Here is a 22103-nt window from a genome sequence, read left to right as displayed (position 1 = left end):
CACTTCCATCCTCCATCCACTACCATCCCCCATCCTCGACCATTCTCCCTCCACTACCATTCTCCCTCCACTAAAATCCTAGTTCCACGACCATCCACCATCCACTACCATCCACCCTCCACTACCATCCCCCATCCACTACCATCCTCCCTCCACTACCATTCTCCCTCCACTACCATCCTCCCTGCTCTACCATCCTCCCTCCTCTACCATCCACCCTCCACTACCATCCAACCTCCACTACCATCCCACATCCACTACCAACCTCTCTCCACTGCCATCCTCCATCCACTACCATCCCCCATCCACTACCATCCTCCCTCCACTAACATCCTCCCTCCACGACCAGACTCCAACCCCTACCATCATCCCTCCACTACCATCCTTCCTCCACTACCATCATCCCTCCACTACCGTCCTTCCTCCACTACCATCCTCCCTCCACTACCATCACCCCTCCATTTCCAACCTCCCTCCACTAACATCCCCCATCCACTACCATCCCCCATCCACTACAATTCTCCCTCCACTATCAACACCCATCCACTACCTTCCTGCCTCCAGTATCATCCCCCATCCACTAGCATCCTCCCTCCACTACCATCCCCCATCCACTACCATCCCCCAAACACTACCATCCTCCCTCCACTACCATCCTCCCTCCACTAACATCCCCCATCCACTACCATCTCCCATCCACTACCATCCCCATCCACTACCATCCTCCCTCCACTACCATCCCCCATCCACTACCATCCACCATCCATTACCATTCTGCATCCACTACCATCCTCCATCCACTACCATCCCCCATCCATTACCATCCTCTTTCCACTATCATCCTTCCTCCATTAGCATCCTCCATCCACTACCATCCTCCAACCACTACCATCCCCCATCCACTACCATCCTCCCTCCACTACATCCCCCATCCACTACCATCCTCCCTCCACTACCATCGTCCATCCACTACCATTCTCCCTCCACTACCATCCTCCATCCACTAGCATCCACCCTCCACTACCATCCTGCACCCACTACCATCCTCCCTCCACTACCATCCTCCATCCACTACCATCCTCCCTCCACTACCATCCTCCATCCATTAGCATCCACCCTCCAATACCAACCTGCATCCATTACCATCCTCCCTCCACACCCATCCTCCATCCACTAGCCTAATCCATCCACTACCATACACCATCCACTACAATCCGCCATCCACTTCCATCCACCTTCCACTACTAACATCCCTCCACTACCATCCTCCCTCCACTACCATCCTCCATCCAGAAACAGCCACCCTCCACTACCATCCTCCCTCCACTACCATCCTCTCTCCACTACCATCCCCCATCCACTACCATCCTCCCTCCACTTCCCTCTTCCATCCACTGCTATCCTCCCTCCACTACAATCCTCCATCCACTACCAACTTCCATTCCACTACCATCCTCCATCTACTACCATCGCCAATCAACTACCATCCTCTTCCACTACCATACTCCCTCCACTACCATCCTCCCTCCACAAAGATCCTCCATCCACTACCATCCTCACTCCACTACCATCCTCCCTCCATACAATCCCCCATCCACTACCATTCTCCCTCCACTATCATCCCCCATCCAGTACCATTCTCCCTCCACTATCATCCCCCATCCACCACCACCCTCACTCCACTACCATCCCCCATCCAATACCATCCTTCATCCACTACCATCCTCCATCAATTACCATCCTCCATCCACTACCATCCCACATCCACTACCATCCTCCCTCCACTACCATCCTCCCTCCACTACCATCCTCTAACCACTACCATTATCCCTCCAATACCATCCTCCATCCACTACCATCCCTCATCCACTACCATCCTCCCTCCACCAACATTCTCCCTCCACTACCAGCCTCCAACCATTACCATCCTCCTGCCGCTACCATCCTCCCGCCAATACCATCGTCCCTCCACTACCATCCTCCATCCACTACCATCCTCCCTCCACTTCCATCCTCCATCCACTACCATCCCCCATCCTCGACCATTCTCCCTCCACTACCATTCTCCCTCCACTAAAATCCTAGTTCCACGACCATCCACCATCCACTACCATCCACCCTCCACTACCATCCCCCATCCACTACCATCCTCCCTCCACTACCATTCTCCCTCCACTACCATCCTCCCTGCTCTACCATCCTCCCTCCTCTACCATCCACCCTCCACTACCATCCAACCTCCACTACCATCCCACATCCACTACCAACCTCTCTCCACTGCCATCCTCCATCCACTACCATCCCCCATCCACTACCATCCTCCCTCCACTAACATCCTCCCTCCACGACCAGACTCCAACCCCTACCATCATCCCTCCACTACCATCCTTCCTCCACTACCATCATCCCTCCACTACCGTCCTTCCTCCACTACCATCCTCCCTCCACTACCATCACCCCTCCATTTCCAACCTCCCTCCACTAACATCCCCCATCCACTACCATCCCCGATCCACTACAATTCTCCCTCCACTATCAACACCCATCCACTACCTTCCTGCCTCCAGTATCATCCCCCATCCACTAGCATCCTCCCTCCACTACCATCCCCCATCCACTACCATCCCCCAAACACTACCATCCTCCCTCCACTACCATCCTCCCTCCACTAACATCCCCCATCCACTACCATCTCCCATCCACTACCATCCCCATCCACTACCATCCTCCCTCCACTACCATCCCCCATCCACTACCATCCACCATCCATTACCATCCTCCATCCACTACCAACCTTCCTCCACTAACATCCCCCATTCGCTAACATCCTCCATCCACTACCATTCTGCATCCACTACCATCCTCCATCCACTACCATCCCCCATCCATTACCATCCTCTTTCCACTATCATCCTCCCTCCATTAGCATCCTCCATCCACTACCATCCTCCAACCACTACCATCCCCCATCCACTACCATCCTCCCTCCACTACATCCCCCATCCACTACCATCCTCCCTCCACTACCATCGTCCATCCACTACCATCCTCCCTCCACTACCATCCTCCATCCACTAGCATCCACCCTCCACTACCATCCTGCACCCACTACCATCCTCCCTCCACTACCATCCTCCATCCACTACCATCCTCCCTCCACTACCATCCTCCATCCATTAGCATCCACCCTCCAATACCAACCTGCATCCATTACCATCCTCCCTCCACACCCATCCTCCATCCACTAGCCTAATCCATCCACTACCATACACCATCCACTACAATCCGCCATCCACTTCCATCCACCTTCCACTACTAACATCCCTCCACTACCATCCTCCCTCCACTACCATCCTCCATCCAGAAACAGCCACCCTCCACTACCATCCTCCCTCCACTACCATCCTCTCTCCACTACCATCCCCCATCCACTACCATCCTCCCTCCACTTCCCTCTTCCATCCACTGCTATCCTCCCTCCACTACAATCCTCCATCCACTACCAACTTCCATTCCACTACCATCCTCCATCTACTACCATCGCCAATCAACTACCATCCTCTTCCACTACCATACTCCCTCCACTACCATCCTCCCTCCACAAAGATCCTCCATCCACTACCATCCTCACTCCACTACCATCCTCCCTCCATACAATCCCCCATCCACTACCATTCTCCCTCCACTATCATCCCCCATCCAGTACCATTCTCCCTCCACTATCATCCCCCATCCACCACCACCCTCACTCCACTACCATCCCCCATCCAATACCATCCTTCATCCACTACCATCCTCCATCAATTACCATCCTCCATCCACTACCATCCCACATCCACTACCATCCTCCCTCCACTACCATCCTCCCTCCACTACCATCCTCTAACCACTACCATTATCCCTCCAATACCATCCTCCATCCACTACCATCCCTCATCCACTACCATCCTCCCTCCACCAACATTCTCCCTCCACTACCAGCCTCCAACCATTACCATCCTCCTGCCGCTACCATCCTCCCGCCAATACCATCGTCCCTCCACTACCATCCTCCATCCACTACCATCCTCCCTCCACTTCCATCCTCCATCCACTACCATCCCCCATCCTCGACCATTCTCCCTCCACTACCATTCTCCCTCCACTAAAATCCTAGTTCCACGACCATCCACCATCCACTACCATCCACCCTCCACTACCATCCCCCATCCACTACCATCCTCCCTCCACTACCATTCTCCCTCCACTACCATCCTCCCTGCTCTACCATCCTCCCTCCTCTACCATCCACCCTCCACTACCATCCAACCTCCACTACCATCCCACATCCACTACCAACCTCTCTCCACTGCCATCCTCCATCCACTACCATCCCCCATCCACTACCATCCTCCCTCCACTAACATCCTCCCTCCACGACCAGACTCCAACCCCTACCATCATCCCTCCACTACCATCCTTCCTCCACTACCATCATCCCTCCACTACCGTCCTTCCTCCACTACCATCCTCCCTCCACTACCATCACCCCTCCATTTCCAACCTCCCTCCACTAACATCCCCCATCCACTACCATCCCCGATCCACTACAATTCTCCCTCCACTATCAACACCCATCCACTACCTTCCTGCCTCCAGTATCATCCCCCATCCACTAGCATCCTCCCTCCACTACCATCCCCCATCCACTACCATCCCCCAAACACTACCATCCTCCCTCCACTACCATCCTCCCTCCACTAACATCCCCCATCCACTACCATCTCCCATCCACTACCATCCCCATCCACTACCATCCTCCCTCCACTACCATCCCCCATCCACTACCATCCACCATCCATTACCATCCTCAATCCACTACCAACCTCCCTCCACTAACATCCCCCATTCGCTAACATCCTCCATCCACTACCATTCTGCATCCACTACCATCCTCCATCCACTACCATCCCCCATCCATTACCATCCTCTTTCCACTATCATCCTCCCTCCATTAGCATCCTCCATCCACTACCATCCTCCAACCACTACCATCCCCCATCCACTACCATCCTCCCTCCACTACATCCCCCATCCACTACCATCCTCCCTCCACTACCATCGTCCATCCACTACCATCCTCCCTCCACTACCATCCTCCATCCACTAGCATCCACCCTCCACTACCATCCTGCACCCACTACCATCCTCCCTCCACTACCATCCTCCATCCACTACCATCCTCCCTCCACTACCATCCTCCATCCATTAGCATCCACCCTCCAATACCAACCTGCATCCATTACCATCCTCCCTCCACACCCATCCTCCATCCACTAGCCTAATCCATCCACTACCATACACCATCCACTACAATCCGCCATCCACTTCCATCCACCTTCCACTACTAACATCCCTCCACTACCATCCTCCCTCCACTACCATCCTCCATCCAGAAACAGCCACCCTCCACTACCATCCTCCCTCCACTACCATCCTCACTCCACTACCATCCCCCATCCACTACCATCCTCCCTCCACTTCCCTCTTCCATCCACTGCTATCCTCCCTCCACTACAATCCTCCATCCACTACCAACTTCCATTCCACTACCATCCTCCATCTACTACCATCGACAATCAACTACCATCCTCTTCCACTACCATACTCCCTCCACTACCATCCTCCCTCCACAAAGATCCTCCATCCACTACCATCCTCACTCCACTACCATCCTCCCTCCATACAATCCCCCATCCACTACCATTCTCCCTCCACTATCATCCCCCATCCAGTACCATTCTCCCTCCACTATCATCCCCCATCCACCACCACCCTCACTCCACTACCATCCCCCATCCAATACCATCCTTCATCCACTACCATCCTCCATCAATTACCATCCTCCATCCACTACCATCCCACATCCACTACCATCCTCCCTCCACTACCATCCTCCCTCCACTACCATTCCCCATCCACTACCATCCTCCATCCACTACCATCCTCCATCCACTACTCTCCTCCCTCCACTACCATACTCCATCCACTACCACTCTCCCTTCAATACCATCCTCCATCTACTACTTTCCCCATCTACTACCATCCTCACACCACTACCATCCTCCCTCCACTACCATTCTCCATCCACTACCATTCCTCATCCACTACCATCCTCCCTCCACCACCATTCTCCCTCCACTACCAGCCTCCAACCATTACCATACTCCTGCCGCTACCATCCTCTGTCCACTACCATCCCCCCTCCACTACCATCCTCCATCCACTAACATCCTCCCTCCACTACCATCCTCCCTCCACTACCAACGTCCCTCCACTACCATCCTCCATCCAATACCATCCTCCCTCCACTTCCATCCTTTTTCCACTACCATCCCCCATCCTCTACCATTCTCCCTCAACCACCATTCTCCCTCCACTACCATCCTAGCTCCACGACCATCCACCATCCACTACCATCCACCCTCAACTACCATCCCCCATCCACTGCCATCCTCCCTCCACTACCATCCTCCCTCCACTACCATCCTCCCTGCTCTACCATCCTCCCTCAACTACCATCCACCCTCCACTAACATCCACCCTCCACTACCATCCCACATCCACTACCAACCTCCCTCCACTGCCATCCTCCATCCACTACCATCCCCCATCCACTACAATCCTCCCTCCACTAACATCCTCCCTCCACTACCAGTCTACAACTCCTACCATATTCCCTCCACTACCATCCTTCCTCCACTACCATCCTCCCTCCACTACCATCATACCTCCATTTCCAACCTCCCTCCACTAACGTCCCCCATCCAATACCATCCCCCATCCACTACAATTCTCCCTCCACTATCAACCCCCATCCACTACCTTCCTGCCTCCAGTATCATCCCCCATCCACTACCATCCTCCCACCACTACCATCCTCCCTCCACTAACATCCCCCATCCACTACCATCTCCCATCCACTACCATCCCCATCCACTACCTTCCTCCCTCCACTACCATCCCCCATCCACTACCATCCACCATCCATTACCATCCTCCATCCACTACCAACCTCCCTCCACTAACATCCCCCATTCGCTAACATCCTCCCTCCACTACCATTCTGCATCCACTACCATCCTCCATCCACTACCATCCCCCATCCATTACCATCCTCTTTCCACTATCATCCTCCCTCCATTAGCATCCTCCATCCACTACCATCCTCCAACCACTACCATCCCCCATCCACTACCATCCTCCCTCCACTACATCCCCCATCCACTGCCATCCTCCCTCCACTACCAGCCTCCCTCCACTACCATCCCCCATCCACTACCATCCTCCCTACACTACCATCCTCCATCCACTAGCATCCTCCCTCCACTACCATCCTCCAACCACTACCATCCTCCCTCCACTACCATTCTCCATCCACTACCATTCCTCATCCACTACCATCCTCCCTCCACCACCATTCTACCTCCACTACCAGCCTCCAACCATTACCATACTCCTGCCGCTACCATCCTCCGTCCACTACCATCCCCCCTCCACTACCATCCTCCATCCACTAACATCCTCCCTCCACTACCATCCTCCTTCCACTACCAACGTCCCTCCACTACCATCCTCCATCCACTACCATCCTCCCTCCTCTTCCATCCTCCATCCACTTCCATCCCCCATCCTCTACCATTCTCCCTCAACTACCATTCTCCCTCCACTACCATCCTAGCTCCACGACCATCCACCATCCACTACCATCCACCCTCCACTACCATCCCCCATCCACTGCCATCCTCCCTCCACTACCATCCTCCCTCCACTACCATCCTCCCTGCTCTACCATCCTCCCTCATCTACCATCCACCCTCCACTAACATCCACCCTCCACTACCATCCCACATCCACTACCAACCTCCCACCACTGCCATCCTCCATCCACTACCATCCCCCATCCACTACAATCCTCCCTCCACTACCATCCTCCCTCCACTACCATCCACCCTCCTCTACCATCCCCCCTCCACTTCCAACCTCCCTCCACTACCATCCCCCATCCACTACCATCCCCCATCCACTACAATTCTCCCTCCACTATCAACCCTCATCCACTACCTTCCTGCCTCCACTATCATCCCGCATCCAATAACATCTTCCCTCCACTACCATCCCCCATCCTCTACCATCCCCCAAACACAACCATCCTCCCTCCACTACCATCCTCCCTCCACTAACATCCCCCAACCACCACCATCTCCCATCCACTACCATCCCCATCCACTACCATCCTCCCTCCACTACCATGCCAAATCCACTACCATCCACCATCCATTACCATCCTCCATCCACTACCATCCTGCCTCCACTAACATCCCCCATTCGCTACCATCCTCCTTCCACTACCATTCTGCATCCACGACCATCCTAAATCCACTACAATCCCCCATCCATTACCATCCTCTTTCCACTATCATCCTCCCTCCATGAGCATCCTCCATCCACTACCATCCTCCATCCACTACCATTCCCCATCCACTACCATCCTCCCTCCACTACATCCCCCATCCACTGCCATCCTCCCTCCACTACCATCCTCCCTCCACAAACATCCCCCATCCACTACCATCCTCACTCCACTACCATCCTCCCTCCAAACAATCCCCCATCCACTACCATTCTCCCTTCACTATCATTCCCCCATCCAGTACCATCCTCCCTCCACTACCATCCCCCATCCACTACCATCCTCATTCCACTACCATCCTCCATCCACTTCTCTCCTCCCTCCAATACCATCCTCCATCCACTACCACCCTCCACCCATTACCATACTCCATCTACTACCATCCACCATCCACTACCATCCTCCCCCCACTACCATCCCAAATCCACTACCATTCACCATCCATTACCATCCTCCATCCACTACCATCCTGCCTCCACTAACATCCCCCATTCGCTACCATCCTCCTTCCACTACCATTCTGCATCCACGACCATCCTAAATCCACTACAATCCCCCATCCATTACCATCCTCTTTCCACTATCATCCTCCCTCCACGAGCATCCTCCATCCACTACCATCCTCCATCCACTACCATTCCCCATCCACTACCATCCTCCCTCCACTACATCCCCCATCCACTGCCATCCTCCCTCCACTACCATTCTCCCTCCACTATCATCCCCCATCCAATACCATCCTCCCTCCACTACCATCCCCCATCCACTACCATGCTCATTCCACTACCATCCTCCATCCACTACTCTCCTCCCTCCAATACCATCCTCCATCCACTACCACCCTCCATCCATTACCATTCTCCATCTACTACCATCCACCATCCACTACCATCCTCCCTCCACTACCATCCCCATCCACTACCATCCTCCCACCACTACCATCCGCCCTCCACTACCCTCCTCCATCCACTACCATCCCCATCCACTACCATCCTCCCTCCACTACCATCCTCCAACCATTACCATCCTCCCTCCACTACCATCACCCATCCACTACCATCCTCCCTCCTCTACCATCCCCCCTCCACTTCCAACCTCAATCCACTACCATCCCCCATCCAATACCATCCCCCATCCAGTACAATTCTCCCTCCACTATCAACCCTCATCCACTTCCTTCCTGCCTCCACTATCATCCCCCATCCACAAACATCCTCCCTCCACTACCATCCCCCATCCACTACCATCCCCCAAACACTACCATCCTCCCTCCATTACCATCCTACCTCCACTAACATCCCCCATCCACTACCATCTCCCATCCAATAGCTTCCCCATCCACTACCATCCTCCCTCCACTACCATCCCCCATCCACTACCATCCACCATCCATTACCATCCTCCATCCACTACCATCCTCCCTCCACTAACATCCCCCATTCGCTAACATCCTCCCTCCCCTACCATTCTGCATCCACGACCATCCTAAATCCACTACAATCCCCCATCCATTACCATCCTCTTTCCACTATCATCCTCCCTCCACGAGCATCCTCCATCCACTACCATCCACCATCCACTACCATCCCACATCCACTACCATCCTCCCTCCACTACATCCCCCATCCACTGCCATCCTCCCTCCACTACCAGCCTCCCTCCACTACCATCCCCATCCACTACCATCCTCCCTCCACTACCATCGTCCCTCCACTACATCCCCCATCCACTGCCATCCTCCCTCCACTACCATCCTCCCTCCACAAACATCCCCCATCCACTACCATCCTCACTCCACTACCATCCTCCCTCCATACAATCCCCCATCCACTACCCTACTCCCTCCACTACCATCCCCCATCCACTACCATCCTCATTCCACTTCCATCCTCCATCCACTTCTCTCCTCCCTCCAATACCATCCTCCATCCACTACCACCCTCCATCCATTACCATACTCCATCTACTACCATCCTCCATCCACTACCATCCCCCATCCACTACTGTCCTTCATCCAGTACCATCCTCCCTCCACTACCATCCTCCATCCAGTACCAGCCTCCATGCACTACCATCCTCCATCCACTACCATCCTCCCTCTACTGCCATCCCCCATCCACTACCATCCTCCCTCCACTACCAGCCTCCATCCGCTACTATCCTCCCTCCACTACCATCCTCCATCCACTACCATCCTCTTCCACTACCATCCTCCATCCACTACCATCCTCCCTCCACTACCATCCTCCCTCTACTACCATCCTCCCTCCACTACCATCCTGCCTCCACTACCATCCTCCATCCACTACCATCCCCCATCCACTACCATCCACCCTCCACTTCCAGCCTCCAACCACTACCATCCTCCCTCCACTAACATTCTCCCTCCACTACCATCCTCCCTCCTCTACCATCCCCCCTCCAGTACCATCCTCCCTCCCTGCCATCCCCCATCCACTACCATCCCCCATCCAGTTACATTCTCCCTCCACTGCCATCACCCATCCACTACCATCCTCCATCCACTACCATCCTCCCTCCACTACCATCCCCGATACACTTTCATCCTCCCTCCACTACCAACCTCCCTCCACTACCATCCTTCGTCCACTACCATCCTCCCTTCACTACCAACCCCCATACACTTCATTCCTCCATCCACTACAATCTTCCAACCACTACCATCCTCCCTCCACTACCATCCTCCATCCACTAACATCCCCCATCCAGTACCATCCCCCCTCCACTACCCTCTTCCCTCCCCTACCATCTTCCATCCACTACCATATTCCCTCTACTACCATGCTCCATCCACTACCATCCCCAATCCACTTCCAACCTCCCTCCACTACCATCCTCCCTCCACTACCATCCCCCATCCACTACCATCCTCATTCCACTTCCATCCTCCAACCACTACTCTCCTCCCTCCAATACCATCCTCCATCCACTACCACCCTCCATCCACTACCATCCTCCATCTACTACCATCCACCATCCACTACCATTCTCCCTCCACTACCATCCTCCCTCCACTACCATCCTCCATCCAATACCATCCTCCCTCCACTACCATCCTCCATCCAGTACCAGCCTCCCTGCACTACCATCCTCCATCCAATACCATCCTCCCTCCACTGCCATCCCCCATCCACTACCATCCTCCCTCCACTACAAGCCTCCGTCCTCTACTATCCTCCCTCCACTACCATCCTCCATCCACTACCTTCCTCCATCCAATACTATCCTCCTTCTTCTACCATCCCACATACACTACCATCCTCTTCCACTACCATCCTCCATCCACTACCATCCTCCCTCCACTACCATCCTCCCTCTACTACCATCCTCCCTCCACTACCATCCTGCCTCCACTACCATCCTCCATCCACTTCCATCCCCCATCCACTACCATCCACCCTCCACTTCCAGCCTCCAACCACTACCATCCTCCCTCCACTAACATTCTCCCTCCACTACCATCCTCCCTCCACTACCATCCCCCCTCCACTACCATCCTCCCTCCCTGCCATCCCCCATCCACTACCATCCCCCATCCACTACCATCCTCCCTCCACTACCATCCCCCATCCACTACGATCCACCCTCAACTACCATCCTCCCTCCAATGCCATCCCCCATCCACTACCATCCTCCCTCCGCTACCAGCCTCCGTCCTCTACTATCCTCCCTCCACTACCATCCTCCATCCACTACCATCCTCCATCCACTACTATCCTCCTTCTTCTACCATCCCCCATACACTACCATCCTCTTCCACTACCATCCTCCATCCACTACCATCCTCCCTCCACTACCATCCTCCCTCTACTACCATCCTCCCTCCACTACCATCCTGCCTCCACTACCATCCTCCATCCACTACCATCCCCCATCCACTACCATCCACCCTCCACTTCCAGCCTCCAACCACTACCATCCTCCATCCACTAACATTCTCCCTCCACTACCATCCTCCCTCCACTACCATCCCCCCTCCACTACCATTCTCCCTCCCTGCCATCCCCCATCCACTACCATCCCCCATCCACTACCATCCTCCCTCCACTACCATCCCCCATCCACTACGATCCACCCTCAACTACCATCCTCCATCCACTACCATTCTCCCTCCACAACCATCCTCCATCCACTACCCTCCTCCATCCAATACCATCCCCCATCCACTACTGTCCTTCATCCAGTACCATCCTCCCTCCACTACCATCCTCCATCCAGTACCAGCCTCCCTGCACTACCATCCTCCATCCACTACCATCCTCCCTCCACTGCCATCCCCCATCCACTACCATCCTCCCTCCACTACCAGCCTCCATCCGCTACTATCCTCCCTCCACTACCATCCTCCATCCACTACCATCCTCCATCCACTACTATCCTCCTTCTTCTACCATCCCACATACACTACCATCCTCTTCCACTACCATCCTCCATCCACTACCATCCTCCCTCCACTACCATCCTCCCTCTACTACCATCCTCCCTCCACTACCATCCTGCCTCCACTACCATCCTCCATCCACTACCATCCCCCATCCACTACCATCCACCCTCCACTTCCAGCCTCCAACCACTACCATCCTCCCTCCACTAACATTCTCCCTCCACTACCATCCTCCCTCCACTACCATCCCCCCTCCACTACCATCCTCCCTCCCTGCCATCCCCCATCCACTACCATCCCCCATCCAGTTACATTCTCCCTCCACTACCATCACCCATCCACTACCATCCTCCATCCACTACCATCCTCCCTCCATTACCATCCCCCATACACTTTCATCCTCCCTCCACTACCAACCTCCCTCCACTACCATCCTTCCTCCACTACCATCCTCCCTTCAATACCATCCCCCATCCACTTCCATCCTCCATCCACTACAATCTTCCAACCACTACCATCCTCCCTCCACTACCTTCCTCCTTCCACTACCATCCCCCATCCAATACCATCCCCCCTCCACTACCCTCTTCCCTCCCCTACCATCTTCCATCCTCTACCATATTCCCTCTACTACCATGCTCCCTCCACTACCATCCTCCATCCACTACAATCCTCCCTCCACTACCATCCCCCATCCACTTACATCCTCCCCCAACTACCAACCTCCCTCCACTACCATCCTTCGTCCACTACCATCCTCCCTTCACTACCAACCCCCATCCACTTCATTCCTCCATCCACTACAATCTTCCAACCACTACCATCCTCCCTCCACTACCATCCTCCATCCACTACCATCCCCCATCCAGTACCATCCCCCCTCCACTACCGTCTTCCCTCCCCTACCATCTTCCATCCACTACCATATTCCCTCTACTACCATGCTCCATCTACTACCATCCCCAATCCACTTCCAACCTCCCTCCACTACCATCCTCCCTCCACTACCATCCCCCATCCATTACCATCCTCATTCCACTTCCATCCTCCAACCACTACTTTCCTCCCTCCAATACCATCCTCCATCCACTACCACCCTCCATCCACTACCATCCTCCATCTACTACCATCCACCATCCACTACCATTCTCCCTCCACTACCATCCTCCCTCCACTACCATCCTCCATCCAATACCATCCTCCCTCCACTACCATCCTCTCTCCACTACCATCCTCCATCCAGTACCATCCCCCATCCACTACCATCCTCCCTCCACTACCATCCTCCAACCACTACCATCCACCCTCCACTACCATCGTCACTCCACTACCATCATCCCTCCTCTACCATCCCCCCTCCACTTCCAACCTCCCTCCACTACCATCCTCCAACCGCTACCATCCTCCCTCCAATACGATCCCCCCTCCACTACCATCCTCCATCCACTACCATCCTCCCTCCACTTCCATCCTCCATCCATTACCATCCCCCAACCACTACCATTCTCCCTCCACTACCATCCACCCTCCATACAATCCCCCATCCACTACCATTCTCCCTCCACTATCATCCCCCATCCAGTACCATCTCCCTCCACTCTCATCCCCCAACCACTACCATCCTCACTCCACTACCATCCCCCATCCAATACCATCCTTCATCCACTACCATCCTCCATCAACTACCATCCTCCATCCACTACCATCCCCCATCCACTAACATCCTCCCTCCACTACCATCCTCCCTCCACTACCATTCCCCATCCACTACCATCCTCCATCCACTACCATCCTCCATCCACTAATATCCTCCCTCCACTACCATCCTCCATCCACTACCACTCTCCCTCCAATACCATCCTCCATCTACTACTATCCCCATCTACTACCATCCTCATACCACTACCATCCTCGCACCACTACCATCCTCCCTCCACTACCATCCTCCAACCACTACCATCCTCCCTCCACTACCATCCTCCCTCCAATACCATCCCCCTCCACTACCATCCTCCATCCACTAACATCCTCCCTCCACTACCAATCTCCCACCACTACCATTGTCCCTCCACTACCATCCTCCATCCAACACCATCCTCCCTCCACTTCCATCCTCCATCCACTACCATTCCCCAACCACTACCTTTCTCCCTCCACTACCATTCACCCCCAACTACCATCCTCCCTCCACTACAATCCACTCTCCACTACCATCCACCCTCCACCACCATCCCCCATCCACTGCCATCCTCCCTACACTACCATCCTCCCTCCACAACCATCCTCCCTGCACTACCATCCTCCCTCCACGAACATTCTCCATCCACTATCATCCTCAGTCCACTACCATCCTCCCTCCATACAATCCCCCATCCACTACCATTCTCCCGCCACCATCATCCCCCATCCAGTACCATCCTCCCTCCACTATCATCCCACATCCACTACCATCCACACTCCACTACCATGGCCCATCCAATACCATCCTTCATCCACTACCATCCTCCAGCAATTACCATCCTCCATCCACTACCAGCCCCCATCCACTACCAACCAGCTTCCACTACCATCCTCCCTCCATTACCATTCCCCATCCACTACCATCCTCCATCCACTACCATCCTCCATCCACTACTATCCTCCCTCCACTACCATCCTCCATCCACTACCACTCTCCCTCCAATACCATCCTCCATCTAATACTATCCCCCATCTACTACCATCCGCACACCACTACCATCCTCCCTCCACTACCATCGTCCCTCCACTACCATCCTCCGATGACAACCAGCCTCCCTCCACTACCATCCTCCAACCACTACCATCCCTCATCCATTACCATCCTCCCTCCACTACCATCCTCCCTCCAATACCATCACCCCTCCACTACCATCCTCCATCCACTACCATCCTCAATCCACTTCCATCCTCCATCCACTACCATAGCCCAACCACTACCATTCTCCCTCTACTACCATCCTTCCTCCACTACCATCCTGCATCCACTACCAACCTCCCTCCACTACCATCCCCCATCCACTACGATCCACCCTCAACTACCATCCTCCATCCACTACCATTCTCCCTCCACAACCATCCTCCATCCACTACCCTCCTCCATCCAATACCATTCCCCATCCCCTACCATCCTCCATCCACTACCATCCCCCATCCACTACTGTCCTTCATCCAGTACCTTCCTCCCTCCACTACCATCCTCCATCCACTACCATCCTCCCTCCACTGCCATCCCCCATCCACTACCATCCTCCCTCCACTACCAGCCTCCATCCTCTACTATCCTCCCTCCACTACCATCCTCCATTCACTACCATCCTCCATCCACTACTATCCTCCTTCTGCTACCATCCCCCATCCACTACCATCCTCTTCCACTCCCATCCTCCATCCACTACCATCCTCCCTCCACTACCATCCTCCCTCTACTACCATCCTCCCTCCACTACCATCCTGCCTCCACTACCATCCTCCATCCACTACCATCCCCCATCCACTACCATCCACCCTCCACTTCCAGCCTCCAACCACTACCATCCTCCCTCCACTAACATTCTCCCTCCACAACCATACTCCCACCACTACCATCCCCCCTCCACTACCATCCTCCCTCCACTGCCATTCCCCATCCACTACCAACCCCCTTCCAGTTACATTCTCCCTCCACTACCATCACCCATCCACTACCATCCTCCATCCACTTCCATCCTCCCTCCACTACCATCCCCCATCCACTTACATCCTCTCTCCACTACCAACCTCCCTCCACTACCATCCTTCCTCCACTACCATCCTCCCTTCACTACCATCCCCCATCCACTTCCATCCTCCATCCACTACAATCTTCCAACCACTACCATCCTCCCTCCACTACCATCCTCCATCCACTACCATCCCCCATCCAATACCATCCCCCCTCCACTACCCTCTTCCCACCCCTACCATCTTCCATCCACTACCATATTCCCTCTACTACCATGCTCCATCCACTACCATCCCCCATCCACTTCCGACCTCCCTCCACTATTATCCTCCCTCCAATACCATCCCCCATCCACTACCATACTCATTCCAATACCATCCTCCAACCACTACTCTCCTCCCTCCAATACCATCCTCCATCCACTACCACCCTCCATCCACTACCATCCTCCATCTACTACCATCCACCATCCACTACCATCCTCCCTCCACTACCTTCCTCCCTCCACTACCATCCACCATCCACTGCCATCCTCCCTCCACTACCATCCTCCCTTCACTACCATCCTCCATCCACTACCATCCCCCATCCACTACCATCCTCCCCCCACTACCATCATCCCTCCACTACCATCCTCCCTCCATTTCTTCCTCCAACCACTACCATCCACCCTCCACTACCATCCTCCCTCCAGTACCATCCTCCCTCCTCTACCATCCCCCTCCTCATCCAACCTCCCTCCACTACCATCCCCTATCCACTACAATTCACCCTCCACTATCAACCCCCATCCACTACCTTCCTCCCTCCACTACCATCCCCCATCGACTACCATCCCCCAAACACTACCATCCTCCCTCCACTACCATCCTCCATCCACTACCATCCTCCATCCACTACCATCCTCCCTCCACTAACGTCCCCCATCCACTACCATCTCCCATCCACTACCATCCCCATCCACTACCTTACTCCCCCCACTACCATCCCCCACCCACTACCATTCACCATCCATTACCATCCTCTTTCGACTATCATCCTCCCTCCACGAGCATCCTCCATCCACTACCATCCTCCATCCACTACCGTCCCCCATCCACTACCATCCTCCCTCCACTACATCCCTCATCCACTGCCATCCTCCCTCCACAACCAGCCTCCCTCCACTACCATCCCCCAACCACTACCATCCTCCCTCCACTACCATCCTCCCTCCACTACCATCCTCCCTCCACTACCATCCTCCCTCCACTACCATGCAGCATCCACTACCATCCTCCATCCACTACCATCCCCCATCCATTACCATCCTCTTTCCACTATCATCCTCCCTCCACGAGCATCCTCCATCCACTACCATCCTCCATCCACTACCGTCCCCCATCCACTACCATCCTCCCTCCACTACATCCCTCATCCACTGCCATCCTCCCTCCACAACCAGCCTCCCTCCACTACCATCCTCCATCCACTACCATCCTCCCTCCACTACCATCCTCCATCCAATACCATCCTTCATCCACTACCATCCTCCATCAACTACCATCCTCCATCCACTACCATCCCCCATCCACTACCATCCTCCCTCCACTACCATCCTCCCTCCACTACCATTCCCCATCCACTACCATCCTCCATCCACTACCATCCTCCATCCACTAATATCCTCCCTCCACTACCATCCTCCATCCACTACCACTCTCCCTCCAATACCATCCTCCATCTACTACTATCCCCATCTACTACCATCCTCATACCACTACCATCCTCGCACCACTACCATCCTCCCTCCACTACCATCCTCCAACCACTACCATCCTCCCTCCACTACCATCCTCCCTCCAATACCATCCCCCTCCACTACCATCCTCCATCCACTAACATCCTCCCTCCACTACCAATCTCCCACCACTACCATTGTCCCTCCACTACCATCCTCCATCCAACACCATCCTCCCTCCACTTCCATCCTCCATCCACTACCATTCCCCAACCACTACCTTTCTCCCTCCACTACCATTCACCCCCAACTACCATCCTCCCTCCACTACAATCCACTCTCCACTACCATCCACCCTCCACCACCATCCCCCATCCACTGCCATCCTCCCTACACTACCATCCTCCCTCCACAACCATCCTCCCTGCACTACCATCCTCCCTCCACGAACATTCTCCATCCACTATCATCCTCAGTCCACTACCATCCTCCCTCCATACAATCCCCCATCCACTACCATTCTCCCGCCACCATCATCCCCCATCCAGTACCATCCTCCCTCCACTATCATCCCACATCCACTACCATCCACACTCCACTACCATGGCCCATCCAATACCATCCTTCATCCACTACCATCCTCCAGCAATTACCATCCTCCATCCACTACCAGCCCCCATCCACTACCAACCAGCTTCCACTACCATCCTCCCTCCATTACCATTCCCCATCCACTACCATCCTCCATCCACTACCATCCTCCATCCACTACTATCCTCCCTCCACTACCATCCTCCATCCACTACCACTCTCCCTCCAATACCATCCTCCATCTAATACTATCCCCCATCTACTACCATCCGCACACCACTACCATCCTCCCTCCACTACCATCGTCCCTCCACAACCATCCTCCGATGACAACCAGCCTCCCTCCACTACCATCCTCCAACCACTACCATCCCTCATCCATTACCATCCTCCCTCCACTACCATCCTCCCTCCAATACCATCCCCCCTCCACTACCATTCTCCATCCACTACCATCCTCAATCCACTTCCATCCTCCATCCACTACCATAGCCCAACCACTACCATTCTCCCTCTACTACCATCCTTCCTCCACTACCATCCTGCATCCACTACCAACCTCCCTCCACTACCATCCCCCATCCACTACGATCCACCCTCAACTACCATCCTCCATCCACTACCATTCTCCCTCCACAACCATCCTCCATCCACTACCCTCCTCCATCCAATACCATTCCCCATCCCCTACCATCCTCCATCCACTACCATCCCCCATCCACTACTGTCCTTCATCCAGTACCTTACTCCCTCCACTACCATCCTCCATCCACTACCATCCTCCCTCCACTGCCATCCCCCATCCACTACCATCCTCCCTCCACTACCAGCCTCCATCCTCTACTATCCTCCCTCCACTACCATCCTCCATTCACTACCATCCTCCATCCACTACTATCCTCCTTCTGCTACCATCCCCCATCCACTACCATCCTCTTCCACTCCCATCCTCCATCCACTACCATCCTCCCTCCACTACCATCCTCCCTCTACTACCATCCTCCCTCCACTACCATCCTGCCTCCACTACCATCCTCCATCCACTACCATCCCCCATCCACTACCATCCACCCTCCACTTCCAGCCTCCAACCACTACCATCCTCCCTCCACTAACATTCTCCCTCCACTACCATACTCCCACCACTACCATCCCCCCTCCACTACCATCCTCCCTCCACTGCCATTCCCCATCCACTACCAACCCCCTTCCAGTTACATTCTCCCTCCACTACCATCACCCATCCACTACCATCCTCCATCCACTTCCATCCTCCCTCCACTACCATCCCCCATCCACTTACATCCTCTCTCCACTACCAACCTCCCTCCACTACCATCCTTCCTCCACTACCATCCTCCCTTCACTACCATCCCCCATCCACTTCCATCCTCCATCCACTACAATCTTCCAACCACTACCATCCTCCCTCCACTACCATCCTCCATCCACTACCATCCCCCATCCAATACCATCCCCCCTCCACTACCCTCTTCCCACCCCTACCATCTTCCATCCACTACCATATTCCCTCTACTACCATGCTCCCTCCACTACCATCCCCCATCCACTTCCGACCTCCCTCCACTATTATCCTCCCTCCACTACCATCCCCCATCCACTACCATACTCATTCCAATACCATCCTCCAACCACTACTCTCCTCCCTCCAATACCATCCTCCATCCACTACCACCCTCCATCCACTACCATCCTCCATCTACTACCATCCACCATCCACTACCATCCTCCATCCACTACCTTCCTCCCTCCACTACCATCCACCATCCACTGCCATCCTCCCTCCACTACCATCCTCCCTTCACTACCATCCTCCATCCACTACCATCCCCCATCCACTACCATCCTCCCCCCACTACCATCATCCCTCCACTACCATCCTCCCTCCATTTCTTCCTCCAACCACTACCATCCACCCTCCACTACCATCCTCCCTCCAGTACCATCCTCCCTCCTCTACCATCCCCCTCCTCATCCAACCTCCCTCCACTACCATCCCCTATCCACTACAATTCACCCTCCACTATCAACCCCCATCCACTACCTTCCTCCCTCCACTACCATCCCCCATCGACTACCATCCCCCAAACACTACCATCCTCCCTCCACTACCATCCTCCATCCACTACCATCCTCCATCCACTTCCATCCTCCCTCCACTAACGTCCCCCATCCACTACCATCTCCCATCCACTACCATCCCCATCCACTACCTTACTCCCCCCACTACCATCCCCCACCCACTACCATTCACCATCCATTACCATCCTCTTTCGACTATCATCCTCCCTCCACGAGCATCCTCCATCCACTACCATCCTCCATCCACTACCGTCCCCCATCCACTACCATCCTCCCTCCACTACATCCCTCATCCACTGCCATCCTCCCTCCACAACCAGCCTCCCTCCACTACCATCCCCCAACCACTACCATCCTCCCTCCACTACCATCCTCCCTCCACTACCATCCTCCCTCCACTACCATCCTCCCTCCACTACCATGCTGCATCCACTACCATCCTCCATCCACTACCATCCCCCATCCATTACCATCCTCTTTCCACTATCATCCTCCCTCCACGAGCATCCTCCATCCACTACCATCCTCCATCCACTACCGTCCCCCATCCACTACCATCCTCCCTCCACTACATCCCTCATCCACTGCCATCCTCCCTCCACAACCAGCCTCCCTCCACTACCATCCTCCCTCCACTACCATCCTCCCTCCACTACCATCCTCCCTCCACTACCATCCTCCATCCACTACCATCCTCCCTCCACTAGCATCCTCCATCCACTAGCATCCACCCTCCACTACCATCCTGCATCCACTACCATCCTCCCTCCACAGCCATCCTCCATCCACTACCCTCCTCCATCCACTGCCATAACCCATCCACTACCATCCACCATCCACTTCCATCCCCCATCCACTACTAACCTCCCTCCACTACCATACTCCCTCCACTACCATCCTCCATCCAGTACCAGCCACCCTCCACTACCATCCTCCCTCCACTACCATCCTCCACTACCATCCCCATCCACTACCATCCTCCCTCCACTTCCCTCATCCATCCACTGCTATCCTCCCTCCACTACAATCCTCCATCTACTACCAACCTCCATTTCACTACCATCCTACATCTAATACCATCCCCAATCAACTACCATCCACCATCCACTAC

This window comes from Carcharodon carcharias, chromosome 2, assembly GCF_017639515.1.
Source record: "Carcharodon carcharias isolate sCarCar2 chromosome 2, sCarCar2.pri, whole genome shotgun sequence".
NCBI classification, from domain to species: Eukaryota; Metazoa; Chordata; class Chondrichthyes; order Lamniformes; family Lamnidae; genus Carcharodon; species Carcharodon carcharias.
The sequence above is the reverse complement of the archived record's forward strand: the minus strand, read 5'-3'. Positions refer to the sequence as shown.